The sequence below is a fragment of the Alligator sinensis genome, unplaced genomic scaffold (genome assembly GCF_000455745.1).
Source record: "Alligator sinensis unplaced genomic scaffold, ASM45574v1 scaffold970_1, whole genome shotgun sequence".
NCBI classification, from domain to species: Eukaryota; Metazoa; Chordata; order Crocodylia; family Alligatoridae; genus Alligator; species Alligator sinensis.
This window is the reverse complement of record NW_005842094.1, coordinates 608,461-619,768: the sequence shown is the minus strand read 5'-3', so window position 1 is coordinate 619,768 and position 11,308 is coordinate 608,461. Positions and strand designations below refer to the sequence as shown.

General features: G+C 43.4%; 1 protein-coding gene across 3 annotated transcripts in view; it reads left to right on the top strand.

Annotated features, from left to right (window-relative positions):
* The window catches only part of PMEPA1 (prostate transmembrane protein, androgen induced 1), a 62,456-nt gene that overhangs the window by 20,913 nt on the left and 30,235 nt on the right, over positions 1 to 11,308 (top strand). The window lies entirely within an intron of this gene.

Sequence of the window (11,308 nt, the reverse complement as noted above, 5' to 3'; positions counted from 1 at the left end):
ATTGGTTTAGTTAGTTATTAAGTCATAAGAAAAAAACACCTAAATAAAGGGCTTTGGGTCTCATTTTGGAGAAGGTACAGCAAGGGTGTGAAATAACGTGACTGGGGAGAAAGCAGTGAGAGAGCACAAATGCCAATAGCTAGTTGGCTTGGTTACTTGTTTTACTTGTTTGGTTTCTCTGTATTTGCACAGTTATACCTCAAGGATTGTCTGTCTGTGGATTTGTGGATGCGTTCAGAAAGTAGGATGAAAACCGCTAGCCGTACAAGCATCTTTTCTGTGAGCTTGGTCCAGAAGGCACTCATACGGCAACGGCTGTTTGGAAAAATTGTTCCATTCAAATCCACGTGCCATTAATCACAAGAGATGGTATTACAGTCCTCTTCCAGCCTGTCCTTTCCCTTTATAAAATCTAAAGTCCATCTGGGATGTTGGCACAGCGCAAAATATATAGAAGGACGGAAAAGCACCGTCCCCTGACTTCAATGGGCGTGGGTCACAATTCTTCAAAGATGACATTCTTTGCTGTTGTTGGATCCTATCCTGCCTCAGGCCGCTGGGAAACTGTCTATACGTGTAGCTCCCTAATTCAGCATCCAACTAATAGGACCAGAATTGAAGGAGCTACACTTGTCTTCTCCGTGGCTACATGCTGATGATAAAATCCGGCTGTAGAATCTGTGGGCTGCTCACTTTCTCCAAGCGATGAGGTTTATAGCTTTTAAATAGTCTGGATTGGATAAGGGGTCACCATTTGAAAGCTCAGCGAATAACAACGCTCTGCTCATGTTCTGCATATTTGTAGTTGGTTGTTACCATTTTACTCCTTATTATCAGAGCATTCAGTTTGGAGGAACTGAATTCGGTTTCACAGCTACAGCAAATTTTCAGTTGTCTTGTTTTCTTTGTGCCCAGCTTTGTGATCCCATGTAAGATTTTTCACTGTGCTGAAGAAAGGAAAGTTTCTGGTAATCAGGTGGTAATCTTTTCACTACCACCATGGTGCAAATTAGGGGGGAGCTGGAGGGGTGTGGGCTGAGCCCCCCCCCCATAAGATTTGAAAATCATAATGTGGGGGGAGGGGGGTCTCCGATTGGATTGCTTCTTCCAAGTTTAATTATTTTTGCAGACTTCCCCAAGAGTCAGTGTAATTCGAACCATGACTACCACTGTTCAGAAGTACCATGCTGACTGGCTTCTTCATCCCGGAAATAACACCCATGTCTGCTTGTAGCAGTAATTCCTAGAAACTATCCCTGGCTTGGTATACAGAGGTGGCTTTTTATTTTTATTTTTGTAAAATTAGTAAAAGAATTGTTCCAACCTGGATTTTTCTAACAGAAAACAGTTTACAGTGGGGGAAAAAAATGAAAGGACATATCTTATTTTTTCAGGTCAGTTTGATCCAAAAGTACTTTCTGTTATTCGGCTGACCCATAATGTTTTATTTTAAAATAATTTAATACAACACTAAACTTTAGTTCCATATTGGTACATCTTCCATAATGCAGCTTCCAGATTCAGAGTCCCTCAGAGAAAGTTACTAGTAAGTGATCTGCCCTAGTAACTTGGTCATGGGGAAGTCAAGCATCCAGTTTTCTTGGACTGGAGCTTCCATGAGGCTGTCGGTCTCAGAAGGGGAAAAAACAGTTTACCATTGAAGTGAATTGACAAGCAACCTCTCGGGTAATTTCAACAAGCTAAAATATGTCATTTTGGCTTTGGGAATGTCAAAATGCTTTCTTCTAATCAAAAATGTTGAAATGGCATTTTTCAACTTTTGTGAATTGTAGCTTTACTTTTTCCCCACAAAGAATTTTGAAACAACTTTTTCATCATGAATGAGGGTTGAAAGCAAATATTGAAGTGTGAGAGTTGATCAAGTTTCGGAATTTGGAGCTCTATTCTTTAAATATGTATTTTTTAAAATACTGATATTTACGTCAAACATCTTTCTCTTAACACTTCCCACATTTTCCCCCGGTCCACAGAGTGGGAATTCACCCCCCCCTTTACACATACTTGTCTGACTTCCTTCTGTAGTAGGTTGGACAGTGCTGCTATGCCTGTTGTACTTCCCCAGTGTCACATAGGATGTGTGTGGAGAGATGGGATCTGAAGTGTCCTGGTCTGAATTTGCGGCTACCACCCTAACAACTGGATGGAAGGAAGTTTCATAGTAACCTTTGCGTTTAGATAAACAGCCAAACTGAAGGAAAGGCTCCACAAGAGAGAGGTCCTGACAGCTGTCTGCTGAGTTACTCACAATAATCAGCCCTGAACTGAACCCAGATTGGTGGCTTGAGTGGAGTTGTTAGAAACGTATAGGTGCTCTTTGTGGAATACAAAGAAGCTAAGAGAAATCAAACACTCTTCAAAGTGGGTCTGTTCAGTTGTGGCTGATTTGGGAAGCTCATCTTAATACATGGATGGGAAGGAAAGATCCTTCTTTCTTTCTGGTGTGATCTGGATTACATTCACCAAATATTAGGGCTGGAGCTGCATTGCTTTTGGTTGTGCCTCCCCCCCTCCCCTTCAGTCTGAGCACCTCCCTTGACACGCCGCCGTCTCTGCTCTCTAAGGCAAACACTGTATCTCAGCAATACAATACTTGCCTTCTCTCACATTCAGACTGAAGGTCTAGACGCTTTCTCTACCTTTTGTTAGTGGAGGTCATAGGTTAGGGAGTGTTCCCAGCCAGTTTTCTCTCGACTGATCAGGGAATGCTTCCCAGAATAGGGAGCTGTGCTTGGGAAAGGAAATGGGGACTCCTCCATGGGGAGTAACCCCACTATTTAAACATGCTCAGATTTATAATTATCAAGGCAGCTCCCAAAGAGACATGTGCTTTTGAAATTCAGTCAAGATTACTCCCACTCTAGTTCTTACATGCACAGATGCTCAGCTGACACTAAATAAAAACCTTTTTAGCCTATGCCAATAAGTCTAGAGCAAACTGCCAAAAAGCAGCTAGGACTCGGATAGAAACCAAAGTCAGGTTTGAGCAAAGTACATTTATATAAAATATGTACATATATAAAGGATGCAACTTATGCGCCTCTGTCTCCCCAGTCCAACTTGCAACATGGTTTAGTCTTGAGGACTTTTTGGAAACGTAAGAGTGGAATTTTTTTTTGTTAAAGGTTTTCATCAGACACACAAAGCAAATAAGCTCCCCTAGCAACAAAAGCACTATCTTTTCTTTTTCTTTTTTTTTTTTTTTTTTAATAATGCAAATTTTTGTGATGAAGCATTTTTCCTTAAATCAAAGAGGGAGTTTTTGTTGAAGAAGAATTTTTCAGAGATTGAAACTGAAGCCTTGATGTCCATCTCTCTCTTCCTGCTCTCCTTAAACTTTGCCACTTCTGTCTCTCTCTGTCTCTCTTCCCTTCTCTCCACCCCCACACCCCCTTTGGGCCTGCTTGCATCCATGGTGTTGAAATCAGCATTTGGCCATTTTGTCTGATTTCTGGCTTTGTCCGATAAATAAATTGCTCTCAAGTTTTATTGCTCCCTTGGCCAGAAGACAAAAATATTGGCAGATTAGTCCTTTTCTTTTCCATTGAATAAAAAGGATTTCATAGCAAGTGTGTGCCAAACCTTGACATCCTTATTTAGGCAGAGGTCTTGGTAAAGTCAGGTAAGTTAAGGTTTGGCCCACTTTGTTTCTGGGTGTCCACTTGTATCATCGCCATGGAATGAATGTATAAAACTGATGGAAATAGAAGTGGCAGCAATTACTCTTCCTATTCAAGGCTATTGCATGTCTGGCTTTTGCCAGTGCAAATCAAAGGAAGTCTATAGAAATACCATGGCAGATTTAACAGCTGCAGGATTGTGGCAGGTTTGAAGCCTGAGTGGTGCTGGGGTTAGAAGCATGCTGGCTGGATTTTGTTCCTACCCCAGAAGATGTAAATCACCAGGCAGGATTTACTCTGTAAAAAGACCTCATCATACCTCCTTAACACCAATGTCCCAGGCACTTTAAAATGGGATTTTCACCAAAGGACCTCTTTTTCTGATTTGGTTAAAGTATCTTGAGCTATGGTCATGTTGGCTTGCTTTCTTCCCACCAGTTGTGACCCAGACTGAGGCCATAGCTACACTTTACATAAAAACTAAACGAATTGGTTCAGTAGAACTGAAGAGCTGCATCTACCTCTGTAATACTGCTGTCTGGCATGCTTGTAGTGCTTCACACTCTGGGCCCAACCCGTTAAAGTCAATAGAAAGATTCTAGTTGAGTGTAATGTAATATTTGGCTTTGATGAATTAATGTTAGCTTCTCCATTGAGTTTCTCAAACTTTACCATCTAAATTTGGGGCTAAGTACAGACAATCAAAAAGCCTGAGGCTGAATCGATTCAGTCTTTGCAGGTTAATTTAAGCTTCAGGGATAAAACTGAGAAACAACTGGACAGACATTCATTTTTGATTCGGATATGCAGCCACATGCCTGCACTAGCTCAAGTCAGAAGCCAGGAGGTGCTAGAGCATGGCTCTCTGGCACATAGCCAACATGGGCTGTGTGTTCACTTCTTCTTCCTGCTGCCCCCCCAGACTTCTGGGATTTGTAGTCCAGACTCACAGCAGAAGGACTCTGCAGGGTTGCTCATCACTTCCTCTTCCTGCTTCCAGGTGCCTCTGGGATTTGTAATCCACAGTCACAGCCAGCAGTACATTTTTAGCAGGTCAGGGCACCTCTGTACTTGGGGGAAGGGGAGTTTAATCCCCCTCCCTGGCCCCAGACCCCAGCCCTTCTCAGCTGGAGCAGACAGCACAGCACAGCCCAGGGCTGGAAAGCATGCTGTGGGACTGTGTTTTAACTTGAACCAGCAAGGGGTCTGGGACAGAAGTTTCATAAACCTTTTGGACCCAAATCAGTTAAGTCTGATACTACACTCAACCAGGTTCATCTTAAACCAGTTTCAGCCATTTTGAAGCTGTTTTATGTGCACTGAACTTCTGTGCTGTTACAGGTTTAAACCAGTTTCTGATCACTTAAACCAGTTTGTGTAACTTTTGTCCCTAGGCTGAGCGAGGAGCTGCACTGGGAAGGTTTTTGGTTATCTGGTCTGTAAGCACACACAGGTCACACCCTGCAAAGGGACTCAATAAAAACCTGCATTTTTAAGCTTTGTAGAAATCTTATACTATCGAGTACAGTTAAATGCCTCTCTGACTTGATTTTTTTTTAAAGCCCTGCCAGGGTATACTTAGCACTAAGTGTGAACTGATAAAGATTTTTTGGGCCGATACCGATGGCCGATCACTGACCAGCCATATCAGCTGATACCAATCCAATTCCCAATATGCAGCCCTGCAGTGTGGAGAGCAGTGTCTGGCTGGTAAGTCTGGGGGGGAAAGGGGGGCAGATTGAGGCCCCTATGGTGAGGGAGGGAGTGGGGCAGGGCAGGGGCAGGCACTGTCTAGCCAGGGCAGGGAGGGGGATAGGGCAGGGGGTTGGCTCCTGCTGCTGTGCGCACCCCCAGGGGAGGCATTGGGGGCACCCTGGATCTGTGCACAGGGTGAAGGCAGGTTACCCACAGTGCTCTTGGGGCCTGGGCTGTTCCAGCATCTTCTCAGTGGCTGCACTCTGCGAGGGGGGCTACAGTGAATTTTGGGCCATAGCGCCCCCACCCTGCAACCCTCCTCACAGTGGCAGCCCACTCTTACCCCACACACGGATCTGGGGGGCAGTGGCAGGAGCTGCCCCTGCCCTCCAGTGCTCCTTGGACCAGCTGTGCAGGACCTGCCCCAGCCCCACTTCCTCCCTCACCATGGGGGGGGGGCCTCAATCTGCACCCCCTATACCCTTCTCCTCCTCCATGCCCCTTCCTCCCCCACAGACTTACCGGCCTAGCGCTACTCTCTAAGCTGCATTCCTGGCAGTGTGCATGCTGCAGCTGTGCAGATGCATGTGGCATTTATCAGTGACATTATCAGCCACATCGGCCAAAAAAAGCCAATTGCCAATAATGTCAATTTTCATTTGATCAGTGGTGATAGTATATGGACCAGTGTATCAGTGCACCTCTACTAGCACATATGCTGGTCAATGGATAATTCTGGATATGCTTGTCAACCAAATGCTAAAATATCCCTATAAATGGCTTTCCAGATTGTGGCTCCGTTGCCTATAACCCATGTGCTACAATAAACACAAACAGTACACTTTCTGGTAAGGATTCTGTAACACCTGTACAGAACATGGCTCAGAAAGCAATTAGAGACTAATTACATCTTTTGACTGCAAAACCTGCAACATGTTTAACACTGCTATTTGTACAGGGGGAAAGTAATATTAAATTAAATTCTTCATAAGGGAAGAAAAGTACCCAGCTCCATTCTTTACTGCTCATTTTAGTAATTTCTTCCAGATAACCTACACATCTGTGTCAGTGCAATTAAAACAGAAATTCTGTCTAATGAACAGTTGTAGCCCTTGGGCTATTGCAGAATGAGCAGTGAAGTTGGGATCAGTCTTATTAAAATAATAATTAAGAAACAAGGGTGGGAGGGAAGGGGTGAGAACACAAATGGGGTGTGGGGAACGTTTTCATGCATGTGCTGAGATAAATTGTAGTAAATCTGATTTTTGAACTTGGAAGACCCATTGAATGCTCTTATACCAACTCCTAACAACTACCATGTCATGCAGCAGCTGGGCTAGAAACTGCGCCCAATGACCCACTCTTCAGAAGATGGTTTTGATGCCCTCTCCAGTTCATCTTGGCTCACAATATATAATCTCTCCAGTTTATTTTAGCTCATGATAACGTAACGCCTTTTAGAAGTCATAGCCTTATACTTGCCTTTTGCTAATATTGTTACCTGTAACATTAGCTGTTGTGGTCCAGCCAGAATATTCACGTATCTCAACTGCATCACAGGCATTGTCAATCTATTTCGTTAAAGACAAAGCATATATTTTGCATATACTTTATAAATGTTTCATCTCTCAAACAGCTGATAAGAAACATTCCCTTCCCTCTCCCAGCTTTGTTTTAGACAAGCCTTTTTTTTTAAACCTGTTTTTGCTTTTCTCAGAAAATAGTTCTGTGTCAATAAAAATGGCTTGGATGGTCAATTTGCATCAGCTCTTCTTTTTACTCTTGGAAGAGGTGATGCAAACAGTCCAGTTTTATCTTACTACGTCAGATGTTACTTTTTTATTTTTAAGCATGCAAATCGGAAGGCAACACTTGAGATTTTTTTTGTTGCTAAACCAAGATAGCTCCATCTCTTGATAATAAAAACAAACATAAATGTTGACCAAATCCACTGGAAGGACATATTGGATGGATTTTGAAGGAGCAGGTAAAGACAGGATGTAGGGCTTTGGGGTGGGGGATGCTTTTTCTCTCTTTCTTTTTCTTTTTGAATGTTAGCTATGAACGCAAGCAATGACTTATCATTTTCATTTTAACTCCATCTGACACAAATCGTTTTAGATGGAGAAAGCAATGCTGCATCTTTAAATGGCTACTCTGTCAGTGCATCTCGCAGGGCTTTAAATGCCCTTTGTTATCACCGTCTAGACAGGACGCAGGCAGAATATTTGATATGTTATAAGGCAAAGATTTGACAAGGTTGAATTAATTTACCAGCTTATTTAAAACTGAATTTCAAAACATTCCCCCCCCCCCACACTCCCGATAAACTGCCTTTTTGTCTGTCTCTCTCTTTCCCATTTATTTATTTATTTATTTATTTTTGGAAGTTGGTACAGTATGTTTTAAACTGCTTCCACTCCGGGAGGAGACATTAGCTTACTGCAGCTTGCAGTACTTTAATTGCCCTTTTTATGACTGTCTAGACATCATGCAGATGCATGTTTGTGGTGAGAAGACATTTCCCCCTCTGGATATATGATAGTCTGAAGCCTTTACATTCACTATCTTTTTACCCCCGATCATGGAATTCAGCATGCCCCCTCCATCCATGAAAATCACTTTTATGCCATTTGCTTTTTTTAAAAGGGCGCATCAGTCTCCTTTATTGTTTTCTACCGTTTAATGTGTTTACTTACATGTGCTAATATTTTTCTGAGTCGGGGAGGAATGTGGCGCGAGTCTCTCAGCGTTGCCTGGCAGGTCACATTACAAAAGCTATGATTATGTTTGTATCGTGTATGTGTGTGTATATATAATCCAGTTTCTACATTGTGATAAGAAGAATATAGGCCGGGTTTAAGAAGGAAAGCATCGGCAAGGCTTGAATGGGTTCGGCATTTTAGTTATGCAAATGTGGTGTATTAATTAACCCCGTTGCCATGGCTACTACTTTATTGTTAAACTCAGTGAAAAGGGGACAAGCTGTGTTCCTGAATTATCCTCCTCTCTGCATTGCCCTCCCCCAGCCCCAGCCCTACCCCACTCTTCACCCCCACAAGAGCCAAACTACAAAGTCAGCTGCAATGTCCCCCTTCTTCCCTGAAAAGATCAGGGTCACCAGCACCATGCTACAGGCTCTTCCAAGGTGAGAGGCTAAGAGCTAGCCAGCCATTGCCATGACTGAAATTGGGAGCACCAAGCCAACGTAAGGTCTCTACAAAGTCTCTGAGAAGCCATGCCAAAATTTCATTTGTGAAGAGCAAGGTGGGGGATGGGCTGGTGCAGATAATGAAAGAAACTCGTTTCTTCCCCCTCTGCTCCCAACCCCTTGTGAAAACCTATTGTTAGTGTTGACCTTACTGAATAGCTGTAAATTTTCAGTTGCAGCCCCCTATCATCAATCTACCTTCTGGTTCCTACGTGCGGGGTGGATAAGGTCTCTGCTGGGAGTGGGGAAGAAGGGAAACAGATGTCTCATGGGGAGTCTAAAACTTGTCCCATTTCTGTCTTAGTGAGAAAAGCAGCGGGGTCCTGACTTCGGCCAGGGCCTCCACGTAGGTGCTCTTGCAATGCAAGTAAGTGACGTCACCTTGGCCTCGGTGGCACTTCCATTTAAATGAGTGGGAAGTTGCTGATGTTTCATGTTGGGAAATGCGTGAGGAACAGACGGGTTGTGCTAAACCCTCTTTTTTGGTTACAGCAGATAAAGTATTTCTAGTGCGTCTTCAAAACTCCTTGAGCTGCCAGTTTATGAGACTAAGCAGCAGTTGGAGTTGGGGGCATGAGAGAGTAATACCCAGATGCACATGGATATGAATATTTCTAGTTGGCTTTATCCTCTCTTACATTCTCAGGCTAGCAGCTTGTATATGCAAGTGCAGGTAACTTATTTGCAGCACCCAGAGGGCTCAGCTGTTCCTAGGGCCCCATTGTGCATGGCACTGTGTGTACATACAGAGTTTGAGACTGTAGGCTCTTTGGAGCAGAGACTGTTTGACAGTCAGTGGCACCTCTTCTTTACACTGAGGAAAGCTTGACTGGGGTCACATGTGAGTAACTGCTAAGCAATGCAAGTAAGGTATCACAATCTACATACTGGGATTTCTCGTATTTGTTTGTGGGGGAGAGCATTTAAGAAATGTGATCCAGCGGTTAACCTCAATCTGGGAAACTCATGCTCAAGTACCTGCTCAATCTAAGTCGAGCAAGCGGGGATTTGCACATCAGTTTTCCATCTCTTTTGTGAGTTTCTTAGTTACTGGGCTCTTTCCTTGTACAGACCAGGACTGTCTTTGAAATCTCAGGGTTTCATGGGATGGCAAAAACATTTCTTTCCAGCTTTGGAGTGCAAGCATATGTTTCATATGTTATAGCTAGACCTGTCCTTTCATTCCATTATTCCTTCTGTAGATTCAAAAATGCAGAACATGCCAAATGAAAGCTGTTTGGCTTCATATTTCTAATAACTGGGCAGACAGATTTTCTGTAGTATCTCTGCATTAGCAGCAGGAAGTGGAACAGTTTACCATTCCACAAACAGCAACCCATAGTGTATATGACACAGGAGGTCACGTAGGCTTTCCTAATCAATCTTGTAGCTTTGCATTAAGAACAAACTCCAGGCAACTCTCCTCCAGTTTCTTTTCAGCTGTTTCCTTCTGTCAGTGGAACCCGGTCCATCTAGTTGCTGTTAGCTTTTTTGGAGAGGTGGCAAATGTATTCCTGGAAGGAGTCTTTTGCCCTCTTTGGAGCGGACATCCATAGGTTGCAATTTGTCTGTTGAAACAGATGTGGGCAGCAGCAAACATCTATTTCTATAACTAGAAACAAATTTGGTAATTGCTTCTTTCAACAGGACTCGTTCAAGCAGGAAATGAAATGCCTAAATGGCAGTTAGCAAAAGTATTTATAGCTAAATTCATAAATGAGACCTGCTCTCTTTTGTCATGAGTTTCTGGTGGTTGGGGGAAACCTGTACAGCAGCAAACCACAAATTGATCAAGAGCACGTGGGACTATTATTTGTCTGGTTAGTAGAAGTCCAAAGCACTCCTGGCTAAACGAATGCATCTTTTGTCTTTCAGAGTAAATATACCAGGTTTGATTTTTGGTATTGCTTATGCTGCCTTTTTTTAACCCAGCGTAACACCCACTGATTCAGGCCAGTCTAGATTTGTCACTGCAGCTGGAAAATGAGGCCCACGGTTTCTGTTACCTGTCCGTACAAACAGAACTGGAAGCACTGGGGATTGTACTGGGTTTAGGTCTAGGGCAGAGTAAAGGTTTGGCAGAGTTAGGGCTTGGCGTCTTCCTTTGAGTCCGTGTGGTGAAATTGGGACTTCATGTTTAAGCTGTTAATTATTGCCAAGAGATGAGAATCGAAAACGGGGAATTAGGAGAGCAAATCAAGGGATTTTGTTACTTTATTACTAGTATCCAAAGGCATCTAGCTCTGGTACCTTTGCAGAGCTCATAAAAGATGGTGAAATAGCCTAAGTAAGCAAAGAGCTAAGTGCAGACATTTGAGGGGTTCAGAGGAGGTTACTTTGGGTTAAAAAAAAAAAACTAGCCAATCTAACTTAATTCACCTTACACTTAGACCCAGTCTCAGTGATTGAAAATCAATCTAAACCTGTAACAGTACAGAAGTTCTGTGTGCACAGACCAGCCTAAATGGTGAAACCCAGTCTAAGGTGGATCTGGATCAATGTACACTCAGGCTTAATTGATCTAGGTTAGATTTGTGCTTGGAACTTTTGTATTGTTTCCTTTGCGACCCTGGGGCTAGAAAAGCCTAGCTGCTGGCAGGGCTGCCCTTTTCATACCAGCTCCTCTGGCACTGGGCTGTTTGTAGCCCACCAGCCACCCCCAACCCTGTGGACCATCCAGCCCCCTCCCTCCCTCACCCTCATCCTGCAAACCGCTCTGGGTGCCAAGTTTATAAGTGTTCACTTCACCCCCTGATCCTGCCAA